Below are 17,292 nucleotides of genomic sequence, written 5' to 3' on the forward strand. Positions count from 1 at the left end.
CGGCGGTGGCGGCTGGAGCCCGGCACGGCACGGCGCCGCCGCCACGATTCTTCGACAGTGCCGGCCGCGCCTGCGCGATGGGCGCCCCCGCCCCGCCGCCGCCGCCGCGATCCCAGCCTCGGCCCCTGCCCGCGCCCCCGCCACCGGCACCGCCAGCGGCACCGGGGGTTCCTCCTGCCGCCGGGGGGCCGCCGCGCCCCCGCCCCGTCTCGCCCCAGGGGAGGGCTGTGGGAGCGGAGAGGGACAAGGTGAGGGGCGGGGGCGCGCTGCAGCTCCCTCCTTCTTTTCTGATGTTATTTTTATGATTGTTGGGTGTATTACTATTTCCCTCCACGCCGAGGGGCTTTGCTGAAACCTCCCACCCGTGGGCGCAGCGGGGCATGGGGCGTCTCCCGCAGTGCGGGGCTCGGTGTCCCCCCTCCTGTCCCCCGCCCCGCTCGCCCTGTGACCTTGGGCACGGGCGGCGCTCCGGGCGCGCCCCGCAGCTGCGGGGTCCCCCCCGCCGGGCCGGTCATTGCCACCTCTGGGCAGGGGCTGGCGCCCCGCCGAGCAGTGCCCGGCTTTGTTCTCCCCGCCCGAGCAGGAGGCACCATTAGAAATAAATACAACGATTACCCAGCTTTTTTTTTTTCTTAACTGTTGTCATTGTGCACAGGAAATAGGACGTTCTAGATTTCCTGTCATTTTAAACCACAAACCAGCAGTTCTCTCATGCAGATTAGTGAAATTCACACAGACTAAGCAAAAGCCGTCTCGTTCCCAAAAAAGAAAAACCTGTTTCCCCGACCCCCTTCCACGCTGTGAATCGTTTATCCGCCACCTGCATCCTCACTGAAACACGAGGTGGGGGCAAGGGAGGGAGCAAAAGAGGGTGTTCGCTCTCCTCATGTGCCACGGGAGGTGAAGCAACCCCTCACCGGGCGCATCCCGGCACGTACGGTCGGCTGCACGCCTTTGCCCGTGCAGGGTGAACACGGCGAAGGCTGCTCCCCTCGACAGCCGTGCTCGAGCCGCCCTTCCCACGGCGTTATGTAGGTTACGGGGGAGGGAGGGAAGGAAGGCGGGAGGCGGGGGCCGACCGGGGCTGGGGAAGCTCTGACGTCCGTCGCCGCCGCCGGGAGGTGGCTCCCCGCGGCTGGGGGCCGCCCGACGGCGCTGCGGGGCTGGCCCCGCCACCAGCGCCGTCGCTTCGCTGCTCTTGCTCGGCCGGGCTGCCGGGGGCGTCAGGCGGGCACCGGGGGCAGAGCCGCTCCCCTCTCGCCCCGCGGTCGCTCCCGCGCCGCCCGCCGGGGCCGGGGACTGGGTGTCGCGGCCGCCCGTGCGCCCCGGGGCTGCGGGGGGGTCCCTTGCTTCCCCCTACCCCGGCATCCTTCTCCTCCTGGAGCTGGCTGCAGCGCCGGCCCCCGTGCCAGGTCGGGTGACTTTGCAACTGCATGGCCGGCTGGGCGTCCTGGAGGCGCCGGGCTGTACATAAGCGAAATAAAAGCCTGCCCCGGCCCCCAGCCCAGCCCTGCACGTCGTTGCGGCGCTCAGGGCTGCTACCTCGGGAGCTGCCCCCGGAGCCCTCACAGCTCCTAGCAGCCCTGCGGCGGCCGGCTGGGGCCGGTGGGCAGGAACAAGAAGGGGGTAGCCCTGCCGTGGCCCCGCCGTGTTCCCGGAGAGCCAAGGGTTAACATCGGCTCGCTTTTCCCGAGCAGCCCTCCTTTCACATTGCATCAAAGTCCTTTAAAGCTGTGTCTCTTCCCTCCTCCCCTCCCCGGCTGGAAAGACGATTTATCCATGCAAGCTAAGTAAACAGATCTTTGTTTTCGTCTTCCACCCACTGCCCTCTTTCTCCAGCCCGAAGTTGGAGCCTCGCCAAGCCGGCTGCAGCGATCGCTGCCTCCACACACACACACTCACACACACGGGAGGGGGGGGGGAGAGAAGAAGCCGGGTTTCTCGGGTGAGGCAATGCGCCTGCAATTGGCAGGGACAAGGCAGGAATTGTAATTGCACTTCATCATGTGATGGCTTATGAAAGAGGAAGTTTGGATGTTTTAGTCACGTACTCCTTTGCCCTCTTGCTTTAGCCTCCAGGTTCTCCGAAGGAAAAAATTACATATATTTGTATATACTGGTGGAAAGCCAAGAAACAGTGTGTTTGCGCATTTCAGATCATGAGCAGAGCTGGAGTGCTAGCTGAGCGAGGCTGCAGGGTAAGAAGAAAGCAAAGCTTTGAGCTGTGGCAGGCTTTTAACTGCAGGACAGAAAATGTGATCTGTATTTATTTTCCTGTATTTTTAATGAAAACTAGCTGCATGGAAAAGTCAAGATGAGCAGTATTCTGGTTTTGCTGCATTCGCTGCCTTTGAATTCATTCTGGTGGAAAAGGAAAAAAAAACCCAACAAAATCATGTTACCAAGCTCAATGTCAAAAAGCTGATAAAAAAATAGTGGCAGTGCTACATAGGAAATGTGGTTTATGTATCAAATCACAAAAAAAAATAAAGCTCAAAGCTGCTGACTGTTACAGCAGTAACTGCACAGGAATTGAACAAATAATGCATTTGTCTCTTGTTCTTTTTTTCTCTTTTTTGAAACAGAAACCATCCCTTTGTGCCCGATCTCTGTGAAACGCCCCTTGCTGCAACACACCAAGGCTATAGATAGGAGCAGTGAGCGTTGGACAATGTCTTATGGGGTGCAAGGCTGTGAAGGTCTGGGGCAGTCCCTGACCAAGGAGCACCATGGTGGCATGGATGAGGGTCCAGCACAGTGTGGAAGGCTTTTGTCTTGTTCTGGTGTGCCCAGTGTCATGGGTGAGGGAAGGAGGGGAGAGGAGAGGTTGGAGTGGGGCAGCTCTTTGAGGTGAATTGTGTTTGCCACCCCCACATCAATGCCATGCCCTTTCTCACCATGTGGTTTTTTGCTTTTGTCAGTGAGCCACACTGAGATCGTGCTGTGTTTCTCTTCCTTCCTGCAGGGTCTTATATCCTTTCCCACCTATCCTCTGCACTGGCAGCAGTGATTGCACGCAGACCCTCGTCCCAGAACTGCGCCCCCAGCCTGCACTTCACCCACATACCTAGCCCCCATGGGGCTTCCCCTTCCTTCTGTGTCCAAACCAGTGCTCCTCACCTGCTCCCCTCTGCCCTCAGCATTCTTCTTTCCCTTCTGATTGAGGACTGTCTCATGTCCTTCTCCAGCAGATAAGCACAACTTCCTTCACGGCTCTTATTTGCATCCTTCTGTTGTGGCTGAAGTCCTGATGGGTTATATCAAAATGGTCAGAGCCAAGATAGGAAGGGCAATTATGCTGAAGGGTGCTACCACCTCGCCTTCACTGATCCATAATGAATTATGGAGGTGGCTCTCCCAGAATTGGGAGAGGAGAAGCTGGGAATAGTCCTTGGAGTTTTGGATTTAGTCAGATGCAGGTGATTCTTGGCCAACAATGTTTAATCTAGTGCTATAGGGGGAAAAAAAGTTACTGATGCAAATGAGAGTGTCATCAGGCACAGCTTGTTGACATAAATAGGCTTTGGACAGGATCCTGCAGATGTTTACAACCAGTTACAACTTTATTCACAGGAGCATCACTATGAATGTAAAGCTGTGTGCACTTATGGGCTTGCAGGATGAGAGCGCGCTTCCCCGAGAGCTGCTCGTCAGCAGCGTGCTGATGGCTGCCCTGCAGCCTGGAGCTGACTGCCGATGGCAGGAGCTGACAGAGCCACTGGCACAAAAATATTCCACTGAGGCCGGAGAGAGGTCACTGCACTAGCTCAATGTGAGGCAGGACGTGCCAGAGGATTGAGAGGGACTCGAGCACCTACTCTGTCTGATATTTGCCATACATGGGGCCTTTTATTAACTCCTTGAAGACAACTGCATTGAATGCTGCTGTTTGGTGTTAACTTCTGAAGAGCTGCGAGGCACCTAAGCAGAGCCTGCCTAGAAAAGGAAACAGCAACAGGACAGTCGTTTACCATTAATTCACGGACGTGTCACGAAACACGGAGATGTGATGTGTGCTGCTATTCTGTTCCAATGCTTTGCTGTAGACAGCTTGGGCAGGGCTAGTTACCAAGGTCTCGCACTGTGAGCAAGAGCCTGGGTGCTACAGCTTCTGCTCCATTGGTGGGCTCTGCTCGAGGCAGTTTGGAGCAAAATTTGCATGCTTTCTTTAAAAAAGGAGACAATTCTGTTTTTAACAGTGCAGTTGACTTTACGCCCTCTTTTCAAGTAGAAGTAGAAAAAAAGCAGCAAGGAAAAGATCATGAAATACTTGAGAAATTCAGAGAACGAAAGAGAAATCCGAAGAGAACGAAAAACTTCAGAGAGACACTTCCAGATACCAGAAGAAAGGACAATTGATGTGGAAAAGCTTCCGCCCCTTATCCCCAGGCTGAGTAAATAGGCATGTCGGGTTATCCCATTTACACCCCGCCTTGGTGCTCTGCATTTCGAGCCACAGTCAGCAATTGTCTGCAGCCACGGGCGAGGGGGGCAGGAATGTGGTGGCCGGGGGCTTCCCGGGGCGCAGGCAGAGCGGCCGGCTGGCCGGGTGACCCCTTCCCAAAATAAACAGGAAGCCCAGGAAGCAGTGACCCCTCCGTGACACCGCGCTGGCTCTGCTCCCTGCCTTCTGTGCGGGAGTCGACAGGCTTCCAAATACCCTCAGAAAATTGGACAGGGGCGAGGACTCCACAGGAAACGTTACAAAATAAGAGCAGAAACAGATCATCTGTTGAAAAAATTACAGAGGGCTTTAAAGCTCCTCTTTTTAGGCTCCTGGATAGTTGTATTCCTTGTCTGTGCTTCATTCCCCTGAGCCCATGTCGATGCAGCTTGCAGAGCCCCGAATAGCTGCAGAGGGGCAGAGCTTCCCTTTCTGCATGTGTGAAGTGCTGCTGTGCCTGAGCAAAGCACAAAGAGGAGTCCCAAGGAGGCTGCACCAAGGGCTTTCTCAGATGGGCTAGGGAGTTCAGGCTGGGAAATGCTTTTTCCCTGCTTGTGGGAGTTGGCAGTAGGGTCCTCACACAAAATAAAAGTCAAAACCGAGGACCAGACCTTCTCAAAGTGTGGGCCAGGGCTATTAATGCTGTTTCCAACATGGGAGTTCCTGCATTACCCAAACATCCCCCTGAAGCAGCAAACTGGCGCTTGCTGACAGCTCCAGCTGGCAAATCACCTCCCGGGCCTGCCAGAAGAACTCGCCGTCCCAAAAGTCTCCCTGCCTCGATGGCTGGTGGCCCCACAGTTTGGGGCAGGACAGGACCACCACCAGTGGGGCAGGCAGCCCAGCTGAAGGGAGACAGTGCTGCTGCTGATCTCTGGGCTTCCTGGCAGCACTGGCCATTTTGTGATCCCATTTTTCTACTCACACAGCAACAGTTGTCTTGTCCTCCCTGCAGGGCACAGACACCTGGAGGGGCTGGGGGCTTTGGGGTGCAGGTGCCGATGGGTTTGGCCTCCACACAGATCAGCTAGTTCAAAAACACTCGGGGGAGACAAAAGGGGAGATGGATTCCCTCTCTGATTCCCTAGCAATTGCTAGGATTGTATAGCTACCAAACACTGGGTAGCAAAACAGACATGCCCACCTCGCTTGGCAGCAAGATGCACTATGCTGGTGCCCTTCCTATGCTCCCCTATCCCCCCCACCTCAAGGGGGTTGCTCTTTAGGGGAAGGACTCTAATACAGGGAGCAGTGGGCAGCTCCTACAGGAGAGTCCCTTGAACAGCCCAGTCTTCCATCAGGAGGAATTTTGATCATTGGCATGCAAAGGTTGCAGAATGGTTCATTAGGCTGCAGCCTTGGTTTGTTCCAGGTACACTGAGATACTGTTTGGGTGCCCATGTTTCTCCTAGTCATTGCAGCTATACTATTTCAATTTTACAATGAGACCAGAGTCAACAGAAGTGTGCCCAAATCTGAGAAAACACAAAATGCAGACAAAATTTGGTTTTGGCCTCCCAGCACTTCCTCTCATTCTTTCCCTTTCTCTCCTTCTGATGCAGTGCCCCTCCTCTGCTGGAAAACCCTTAGGGAGCATTCTGGGCAGTCAGAGCAGGGAGGAAATGTTCCTCTCTGTGCTTCAGCCCATAGCCTTATCTTTTTGCTGACTGCAGTCTAATATGCTAAGTAAAAACAAGTAAAAAAGGATATTTTTGTCTTCTTGTACATTCTGTCACATGAGTAGTATACTACTGTGTAGCAATGCTGAGGAGCAATACTTTCAAGTTTAGGCATTAATGATGTATTTGTAAATTTAAACAGCAGAGTTGTATTGCATTACTTCATTCTGTCCATGTGTACTTTCAGCCAAAAAAATCATACACATCCCATTTCTAGGCACCCACATCCCTTCTGCTCATGCTGAGCTCCAGAAGGAGGTGCCTGCTAGGAAGTACAGTTGAGTTCATATTCGATTAAAAGAACACCAGCAACATTAATAACTGGTAGACCTGTGCTGGAACTGGCAATTAAACTCAGTCTCATCCTGCACATTCCAGTCATTAAAGGTACTTGCCAAAGGCTGGGACTTGCGTATCGCTTAGTCTCCCAAATAGGAGTGGATGAGGACCAGTCATTTCCATAATGGGTCCTGCGAAGGGCCTCGCATCTTGCTTGAGGAATGGCCATGCCAGTGAGCTTGCTGGGGCTGCTGCAGGGGCTGCTTGCACGGCTGCACTTGCTGCTGATTCAGGGGTCTTGTATGTGCTCTTGGAAGGTGTCAGACAGGCATACCTCGACAAGCCTCCCCCTAACACATCTCACCAGTTTCCACATGCAGTCCATCATGATAAGGAGCACCAAGCAGCTGCCTCTTTGCTTCATGGTCTGCTTGCACTTCCGTATGCCTCATGCAGCCTCAGAGGTGAATGACTTTTGAATATTGCAGATCTGGGATGGGTTTCAGTGGCTGATCCAGAGGCAAGAGGACGATCATTTTGATCATCCATTTTCCCTTTGCCAGTTACTATTATTGCTAACTGCTGTTCCACACACATTGTAATTAAGTGGAAAAAATACAGACCAAATGAAAAAGAGTACAAGCCTCTCAAAAACATCTCTGCTTTAGCTGCAGCCTGACTCAGCCTTCAATTAACATTCTTACTTAAAATAGTTTTGTTATACAGCTTTTGTTAAGTCTTACATAATAGCAGACCAAATCACCACCCCAGAGCACCATGCTGAAGAGAGGAGCTTGGCCCTGGTTTCCGGAGCACTGTCTCATCCTGTCTTTGATCCAGATGGCCTTGGGTGTGAGCTGCATGAGCTACCAGAGGAGAGCATGCAGCACACCTGCAGCTCTGTTTTGGTGGGCACAATGAGTTAGTGCTGTCATCAGAAGAAGTGGTCCCGCTCTCCCCCACCCCAGCTCTCAGTTCTGCCAGCACTGCCCTTGGCATTTTGGTTGTGTGGCTGCTGGAGCAAATCTGGCAGCACCGAACAGCTGCAGTGCAACCTGCCATGGTGCCACCATCCTGCTCTGCCAGGGGTGCTTCTGGGGCAAAAGGGAGCAGGTCAGGATGGGTGGCTGGAAGGGACCTCAGCAGCAGCATCACTTTAGAGCTGCTGCAGAAGCCCCTCATGCTGCACCTACAGGTGTCCTCCCATCACCCATCAACAGCTGTGACAACCCTCCCCATGCCGCCAGAGTGCACACTGAGGAGGAGGGAGGGACACATGGACCAGCAGGGCTTCCCAGGGGCACAGGGCCACTCTGGAGATGGGTCTGATTTCCTGCCAGGACCTGAGGAGCTTAAAGGCTGGGCTCCTTATCCTGTAGAGCAAGATGACAGCCCTGCCTCCATCACCAATAATGACAATGTGGGGAAACCCCTGCACAGGACTTCTCCACTGCAGAGGGGTGTCGTTATCACTCAGTAGCTCTAAAAAAAAATTTACCTATCAGCATGATTTTTCCTTTGTTGTTCTTATCGGGCCTATGTCTAATGGGTACAAAACTAGAATAAAAAACATGTGTGTGTGTGTGTAAATAAAATGGGAGCTTGTATTAAAATCTCAAAAATTCGTACATGCAATGCAGGTATGAGGTGAGGAAGATACTCCCTTGTCTACTTCAGTAAGGGGGCCTACTTTCCATTTGAAGCCATTGCTGTCAAGTTTATGGCCCCACAGATGCTCTCTGGGATTGTGAGAACCTTATCCTAGGAGTGCACCATGCTCATAAACCAGGATGGTGATTCAAATGGAGAGAGAGCTGGGAAAAGAAGTCAGGCACATCTAAACCTAGTATCACTCACCACTCCCAACCTCAGTAAGCCAATGATCACAGGGCAATCATAGTTCCTGCTGAGGGCAGCTCTGCTAAGACACTGAATTTTCACTAGAGTGGCATTTGGCCTGAGGTGATGATGCACTGCACCGCTTAACGTGAGGTCAAGCAGTCCTGCAGCTGACAGCTCACTCCTGCCTCTGCTTGGCTTAGCTCAGAGTCCCAGCCTGGCCCACCATCAGAGCTGAAGGAGGGTCACTCCTGCCAGTGTCCCCCTATGCCAAGGAGCTGGGAAAACTCCTAGGGAGGACAGGAAAGTCACATAATGGGCTCAGCTCCTCTTCCTCTGGGAGATCCTGCAGTCACACACAACCTGGAAAGAAGTAGGTTAATGCAAGAGAGCCCCTTTCTTGTGAATTTTGTTTTAGACTAAGAGTTACGTGTTTTGGCAGACTTTTTGATGAATAGGTCAGCAGGGTGTGGAAACATATTCTAAAGCTTTCTGCATCCTTGCACATGCTTCTAGTTGCCGGGGGTTTTGCCTACTGCTTCACTTGGAAAGGTTTAAAAGAAAATGTAAATCACAGGCAAAGAGTAGAGATAGATTTTTGTGCATACTTTTGGCACAGATTTTAGCTGTTCCTTTGTAATTTGTGAAATAACAGCAAGAAATTCTACTCAACTGTATATGATATGAAAATACCAGTTTCTCTGTTTACAAATTGATAAAAAATCCCATCACAGTCTGCTATATGCATCCCCAGGTAGCATACATAAATGTCCTTAGAACTTTCTTTGCCTCAGAATGGATACAGGGCAAGTGGGAAGAATCTGGACTTTTTCACATCTTCTTCCAGAACTAGTATTGATAATAAAAAGATATTGTTTCACATACCTCAAAAAGATGTGAATGTTTCTGCACACTAGGCTTTCAGAATCAAACTTCTCCACTTGAAATATGAGAAAAATCGTATGAGCAAAAGACTAAGAAACTCTTTTCAGATGTAATCAGATACACTGTCCGACAGACTGGAATACTTAAAATCCTTTTCAACCAATGGCATGTCAAGACATGCCTGCTTCGGACACTGTTAAGACATCCAGCCCCCATATTTTACATACCCTCCTAATTACATTCATATGTTCAGTTTCATATTTGACCTCTTTCTTGCAACAGAGTGCCAAGTAAAGCTCTCCACCTCCTAGGTCTCATATAGGAATTAAGCTGGGGAGTGTGGAGGATTCATGATTGTTTTATTCCTCAAACATACACCAATAAGCAGTAAGCAAAATAAAAACATTTAAAAAACCCAAAACATTACAAATGTGCACTTTTAAATTTAAAGTATACTCTGGGCTCTTTCTCTTGGCCTTGTTTTTTGGAGCACTTTGGTGTTCACACCTCTAATGCTTCCTCCTTCATCTGGCAGCTCACCAGCTACCAGGTTTCAGCTTCTCTTTATTTGGAGGAAAAGACTATTTGCACAAAAATTACAACATTCCAGAGTGAGAAACTGGCTCATCTCAGTTGTTAGGACTTTTGTCACCGAATCCAGTAGGTTCAGGTTTCCAGTGCACTGGGAATGGCTTTACATGAAATCCCATGGAAACACCGGCCAGAAGACACCAGCTGAGAGAAATTCACTCTTTTCTTCCCTCCCCTAAATTCCCTAAGAAGCCAAAGCAAAAAATCACATCACTATCAGCAAGAAGAGGATTGGAAAACCTGATAAATGTGATTATTTGATGTTAAATGCACATGCTTTAAAAACATGTTATCAAAGAGAAAAAGATCTGAAGGCACAGTGATTCCCAAATGGTGGCCTTTGGACCATTGCTGTTGTTTTGGTGAAGGAAACAGCAACAGTGATGGAAAGAGCAAAGTGACTGGCAGCCTGCACCAGAGTGCATTTCACTCCCAGCTTGTTCTCAGGCAAGACAAAGTTTTTCCCAAGTGCAGTCCACAAGGCTGGATCACAAGCCCTCAGCCTCCAGCACATCAAGATTTCCAGCTTCAAGACAATGCATCTGGGATATTTTGGGTGAGCTGTACCTCCTGTACACTTTACCTGGACAGTTGGGTTTAAATACCATGCTGCTCTGCTCTCATTTAGCACTGTTATTGCAACCTTTTTTGTGGAGAAAGAAGAGTAATCCTCATGTAAAAATAATAGTATTGCAGACCTAGACAGCAGATGGTGTTATTAAATACCTGGGCAAAGTCTAAGGTCATAATGCTCTAACAATTAACAAGTTATATTGTCTTTCACTTAATTGGTAACCTCCTGGTGTGGGATGTTTGCAAGGCTGAGCACAGTGGCAAGTGGTATCTTGTCCAAGCCCAGATAACTCTTCCAGTTAAACAAATATTTGACAACCATTCTCTTGCCTAAATTTGTTGCTACCAACATGTCAGATAAAAATAATATGATTCCATTTAATCTCCTAAATGATCCCTTCTTTAACCAACTACATTAGGTTTTAACTAGACGGTAACAATTTGAGTGCTTATTGATAGTTGCCTGGTGTATAGGATAATTTATAGGAGCACAGAGAGACAAATCCTTAGGGGATGTAAATCATCGTGAGTGTGCTGCAAAGTATGTCTCTGACTGGCTCCCCAAGGCACTGTGCCCATGAGGTGTGCTCACCAGCCAGCTTTTGTTGTCCACAGAGGTCTTCAACCATGACACATGTTTTTTCTTACTCATGGGTCTGCTGTCCTAGGGATGCACACATTTATCTGTGCTGATAAAATTGAAATTGAACCTTGGTAATGTGTGTCAAGGCTGTTCTCATTGCATGATCTAATCACATTTTCAGGCAGGGCTCCCTCTAAGGATTAATTTCATATTGTAACAACTGCACTTTATCACTGTTTCCCTTGATATTTGCCTAGCCTTCTCTGAACTTTACCTCTCAGCTGATGGGTGACAATTTCACTGCTTTAATGGCACTCCCAGGTGTGAGAGAAACATTGTGTATCTGCTCATTTACCTGTTTCTTCCTCAGATGTTTCTTCCCTGCCAGTACCTCTTCGGAAATTTGCCCAGGCCAGCTACCCAGGCCACCCCGTTAAACAGCCACAGCCATTCCTGCCAACCCCAGTTACATTTTTGCCTGAGCAGAGCAGCTAGTTCTTGTTGGCATGCCGCTCAGAAAGGCTGCTCCCCTGAAGTGCAGCCTTCTCTTCTGACATTGCCTTCTTTTAGAAGCATAGGCAAGAGTGCCTGCATCACTTTCAGAGATGTAGAGCCCTCCATCATCTCTTCTGGCCCTTCAAAGAAACCATGGAAGCTAAGCATCGCTCTTTGGGCCAGATCCTGGCCTTCATTTAATTACTGTATAGAGGCAAGATGGGGAGCTAAAGAAGAGTCCTGTCACTGCCAGTAGTTTCACACAGTACTTTTCCTCAACAGTAATTGCTCTCCTGCTAGGATCCATGAACTTGAGAACAAAAAGTACATTTTATTATTTACAAGGGTTAGATGACAAATACAAACAGATGGTGTGAAGATGACTCCTAATGCATAGTGATCAAGGAATTTAATATTCATGGTAAAGGCCTGGAAGATTAAGTAAACAGATTCAAATGTGCAGGGGAAGGTATCTCCTAACAATGCATAAAGTCAGCATGGCTTTTTTTGCCCTGTTACTGCTTGGCTCAGGGCAATTAACATATAGGAAAAGACTGGCCAAATTTTCCAGTCTTCCTCAAGCATTCAGCTTGAGCAGCATCTTTATAAGGAAGCCCTCAGCAGGAATTTTTGCAAGGCCAAGAAAAAACCCTTCTATTTTGCTGTTGAAGAGGGCTGCAAAGCCTGAGCATGCTCCAGTCTGCTGCAGGTGCCCTTACGTAAAGCAGTTTTACCTGAATGACAGTGCTGTTTTAGCTGGGACTGGTCGGATGGCTCACGATTACTCACCCGAGCAAGGGTTGTGCCACTGGAGTCTCACCACACCACTTCGCCGCTAATGATACTTCTCGTGGCAGAAGCTGGGATTTCGCTGGTGCTGCTTTCACATGCAGTCATCTTGCAGAGGCAATTTCAACACAGATGAATATTACGAGTCAGGTCCTCAGTATGAATCATCTTGTCCTTCCAGATGACTTTTTCTTTCTGTTGTTTACATTAGAGGCAGGGAATTTTGATGTTTTTTTGTGCCTATGACTAAAGGAGTGTTTCGTATGGGAAGCAATTTCCAAACTCTCTTAAGTCATCCCTCTATATATTTCCTTTTGTTGTTGTTTTTTGTCCTTTTGAGCATAGGCAGATAGTGAGATGTTTCTAAGGTACTGCTGAGTGCTGAATGCACATCAAGAAAGGAAAAGCAGGGGGAAGGGTTTATTGATGCATGTTTGGGCTGGATTGTGCCCAAAAGTTTGCTCTAAAACTTTGATTTTCCTTGTCCAGATCGGGTTATTGAACAAACAGATTATGTGGGATTTGGTCATTCCGTTGACTTAGATGATCACTCAGCCCCAGAAAGGTGTGCCCATGGAGTCAGGAGCAGGACAGCAGCTCTGAAGTGTCTGTCCCCCTGCTTTCTCTTGAAAAGGCCCCTTGCCAGTGCAATAGTCAGGATTCCATAGCCTGCAGAGAGATAGGAGAAGCTAAGAGATGGGGTACGGCTGGGGAATGGGTGAGCTCCAAGCCACAGCATGCAAAGGGTGGTGGTAAACTGCCCATGAAGGTGGAGCTGAGCTCTGCCCCTGGCACTCCATCACTCTAGCTCCAGGAGGAAAAATGACACCCCAGACTCAAGAAAAGGAGCTGCTATTTGTCTGCTCTATTTCCATCCTCCTTTAGTAGCTGTAGCCACCAAAGCTGTTGTTATGGCAGCCTGTCAAATTTCAGAAGACATCAGGCACCTCTTTCTTATGGTCTTGCTGCTCTGCCATGCTTTCTCCACAGCACCTGGCAGCATCCTGGAAATGGTATCTGGTACCTGAATCCTTTTAAAGGCTGTCATGTGAGGAATGGTGTGTTTATTGCCATGACTCCAAGGCTCAGATTTCCAGAGGGGCCAAACCGCTGCTCAAGTAAGTCATGCTGCTCACAGCAGCAGGTGCACAGCATCTCTGCATCTGGTATCCTCTCAGAAATTTGCCTGGCTCTGTGGATGCATTTGGTTGATATGGCTGTGCAAGCTGGGATATGGCCCAAGATATGCCACAGAGAAACCTGCACTGTGAATAAGAGCCTTTGTTAAGATGGATCCCATCTGTACGTGATTTCATCAGCTCCATGAAATGTACAGGACATTCATATGGTGAAATAGGCAGAGTCCCTGTTCCAAGAGAGAAAAACCCTTCTGTCTGCTTTTCTACAGGAGACTGTTGCCATATGAGGAGGTGAAACCTTCTGTGATGCTGGTATGCTCTTAACCACAGGATGGGACAAGCACTGTGACCATACTAACATCGTCAGAAAAATAATGTGCATGGAGAGGCATCAAAAGTACACCCAAAAAATTGGCACTGCCCTCTCCTTTGCCTTCTCTTCCTTAAATATGGAGCTGCTTAAAGCAGCATAAATACAATGCAGGCCAGCTAACAAGCAGTCCACAGTGCTGAAACACTCCTGCCGTCCAAGCCAGCTCCCTGCCAGCGATTTCATTTACCATATGTTTGGTGTGGGTTTTGGCAGAGTCAGCCTGAGGATTTTTTGGGCAGGCCTGCAAAACAGTTTTTCCCTGCCTCCACCCAAACGTGAGCAGGTCCTGTCTGCCACCGTCACACTGCTGTGCAGGGTCAGCCTGGCTGTTTTGGACAAAATTAGTCAGAAGGGCCTCTGGAAAAAAGCCCAAAGAGGGCTGATTCATTTTCCATAAGAGTATTTGTATTAAGGACACAGTAGGAAGATGACTTCTTCAGCATCACGCCCAACCACTGTTGCAGCTGCTTTTCCCATCGTGCAGTAATATCCCCAGGGATCACCGCCGTGATCGCTGTGTGCTTTCGTGCTGGAGAGGCAGCTTGAGGAGGCTGCAAACAGCAGCAAAGGTAGATCCCGACAGGAACAGGGAGCCCCAACAGAACCAGCAGTACCCAGCAACAGTCCACCAATAAAGCATTTCTGCAGATGCCTCATTTTTCTGGTTTGGTTTCTGTTTCTTTGCTGTGAGCGTCTGTTAGGTTTGCAGAGGAAGCCGCTGAGGTGTGAGCCAGGGCAGCCCCCGGTGCTGGCCCGTCTCTGCAGCCTGGAAGCCCAGGTCATGGCAGGGGTGGCTCCCAGTCTCCCCATGGGTGGCAGCTCCGCCGCCCAGTGCAATGCTGCCAGGTAAGAAGGCTGACAGCTTTCCCAGGGAAGGAAACGGGAGGGTTGGGTACACACTGGGAAGGATTAGCTCACGTGGGTGCCAGTAAGGAGCAAACCTGGCAGGATTAGGACATTTTTCTCCAGGCATTGGATCTAGTGTCAGGCACGGCTTGCTGAAGCCTGTCTGCACGTCACGCTTCTGCTGCCTGCTGCAGGGCTGCCGAGCTGGGGCACAACCAAAGCAAACTGTGGCTTGGGGAAGGCTGCTCTGGAAAGCCAGCACTGGTGCAATGCACCTGAACAGACCAGCTGCAGCAGTGCAGTCCTGCCAGGGGGGAGCAAGGTGCGGGGCAATGCTGGAGGACTGCACTGGGATACTTATCCCAGGATGCCCTACCCAGGCATACAGTGCCATCCATCTAGGGCCCAGGACCAGTCTAGCTGGCCCAGAGAAAAAGAAAAGAAAATTTAAACACACTTCCCTGCCCTTTTTTAAGCAGATCCCAGAAGGTGGGAAGGTCTAGCTGCCTCTTTCTTTCCTGTCCCATTCTCAGAGCACATATTCTCAAGGGAATAGCAGTATTTCACAGAGACAAGTCATGTTCACCCAGCAGAGGAGCTTTGCAAAAGAGTCACAGGTTGTCTGTTCAACAGACACTGTTCACTAACTTGCTGACCCTAGGGAACAGCTTTGCCAGGTAAGCCCTCCAAGCAAAGATGAAAAAAACCCAATAGCCTGCAGGGCTATGATTCCTCCTCCCTTTCTGCTGAATTAGTAGCTAGAATAGCACCACATCTGCAGTGGCCAGGCACTCCGTCCCCTCTGGAGGAAGGCATTGGCATTTGGTCTCACCTCTACATTTCTGTTCTGTGAAGCAGCGTGTCTGATCATCCTGATTCACCCTGGAACTGAGATGTGGAATTTGGCTTGATACCCATTGGAAGGAAATTTAAATATTCATGCCTATAGCAACTTCTTTTGCAGACTACTCCAGCAAGCAAATGTGTCCCAGCTGGGACACCTGCTGTGCACAGCATGGGCAGGAGCATCTCTTTCCCTGCCTGCCTCGTCTTGTCCAGCTCCAGCCCATCCTGGGGCTGCTCCTGAAGGCACCAGACCTACATGCTGTAGAACTGGCACAGGTGCCAAGGAAGCTTCCGTGCACCCACAGAAGGGCTGAGGGGGGCAATTCTGGCTGAGTCAGCGCTGCGGCTGCCCCGGGCACCCTTCTTGCCCTCCTCCTCCGGAGACACAAGCTGGCCTTTAATCAGCGTGAGCTGTGCACTGGGAACTGTCAGCATCGCTTTTGTTCCGCTAATGGCTCTTTGCTGTAGCAAGGCCGGTGTGTTAACCCCAGGCGGTGACTCAGCATGCACAGCACGCCCCATCGCACACCCCTACCTCGAGTGTGGGAGAGCTGCGGGCAGGGAAGGGAGCGGCGTGGGATGACCGGCGCTGCCACGTGCAGGGATGCAGAGTTTCTCTCTTCCCTATTCTCATTTAGGGAGAAGCTGTTGCAAATTTCACAGCCCTGTCTAGCTAAGGCAAACAAAGGGGAAATTAATTCTGAGCGGGGGAACTGACATCAGTAAATAGCGAGGGCATTGCTAAATGCGAGTGGCTGGTTGTTTTCCTGCAGAAACAGAGGCGGGCAAGGGCAAGCTTAGAAAATAAGGGAAAAGCGGCAGGGCAAGGGCAGGGATCTCTGCAGAGAGAACTCAGCAGATAAAAGGCAAAAGAACAAAGGGAGAGACGCTGGGGAAATATGACTGAGCAGATGCATTGCTTATCTGCTCCCGCATCAAATACAATTCCTATGTGTAAACCAAAAGCAATGACTAACCCAAAGCTGAGGACTGGCCTGTGGGAAGGGGTTATGCTGCTGTAATCAAAGGGCCGAGGTTAAACCATTTTAGTTAAGGCATTGCACACGTGAGCTACTGATAGAAGAAAAAAATCTGGCTTTATGGCTTCCAACGAAATATCACAAACACGGTGGCTTCCTGGTGCAAAGTGCTGATCCTGTACAAGTGCATGCTTCCATTTGTTCAGAAATTGTTGACAAGTGTGCTGGCTGCTTTTATGCTGGATAAGGCACAGTTTGTCTTCCAACAGGTGGTTTAATGCCAGAAAAAAAAAAAAATTGAGAGCCAGAATAAGCACGTGGTGCAGAATTTTGGCTCTTCCAACAGAAATGTGCCTGGGAGTTCACAAATAATCCTGATCAGTCTTATCCTGGGTACTGCCGCTTGTCTTAATTTTCACTTAAATCAAAGCAATCTTAGTTTAATTGGCTATTTCAGTTAAATATATGTCAGTGCAAATGTTTCTAGGTCCCAATATAACTAATTTTCCAAGGCAATACAAATGGCAAGAGAAATGGTGCTCATGATTGTTACAGCGTTAACACATGCCTTTGACAAACACCTGCCCCGGGTTTAGATGCTAGAGGACCCCCGTGGTGTGTGAGGTGAGCAGAGAGACCTTTCCATGAGGTGCTGGGGCCAGGCAAGGGGTTTGGGCAGGGGGCAGATGAGAGAGCCATGGCAGGAGCCAGTGAGAGCCATGGCCGGGAGCTGGCAGGCGGGAGCGGCAGACATCTCCCAGTCTCTGAGTGGGATGGAAACCTCCTCCCCGGGTTTATTGCTGCAAGGTGTGTGCTCGCCTCCTCACTCAGCCTAACCTGCCCTCACCTGGGGTTTGAACTAGCACGTCTGGCCGAATTTTTGAGATGACTGTGTGAGTGTTTCTGCCACCTCCGGGAGAGGAGCAGTGCAGACAGATGTAGGCGGCAACA

At 50.0% G+C, this 17,292-nt stretch overlaps 1 long non-coding RNA gene across 1 annotated transcript; it reads right to left on the minus strand.

The window, feature by feature from the left end:
• Positions 1–648: 648 nt before the first annotated feature.
• LOC121663232 lies at positions 649–13,322 on the minus strand. Its single transcript, XR_006015574.1, has 2 exons — positions 12,158–13,322; positions 649–8,604 (listed from the first exon to the last, which is right to left on the minus strand). It is a non-coding gene; the product is annotated as an uncharacterized LOC121663232 (long non-coding RNA).
• Positions 13,323–17,292: the final 3,970 nt, after the last annotated feature.

This window comes from Corvus kubaryi, unplaced genomic scaffold, assembly GCF_017639235.1.
Source record: "Corvus kubaryi isolate FWS band 111438036 unplaced genomic scaffold, C.kubaryi_AGA036_p1.0 37266, whole genome shotgun sequence".
NCBI lineage: Eukaryota > Metazoa > Chordata > Aves > Passeriformes > Corvidae > Corvus > Corvus kubaryi.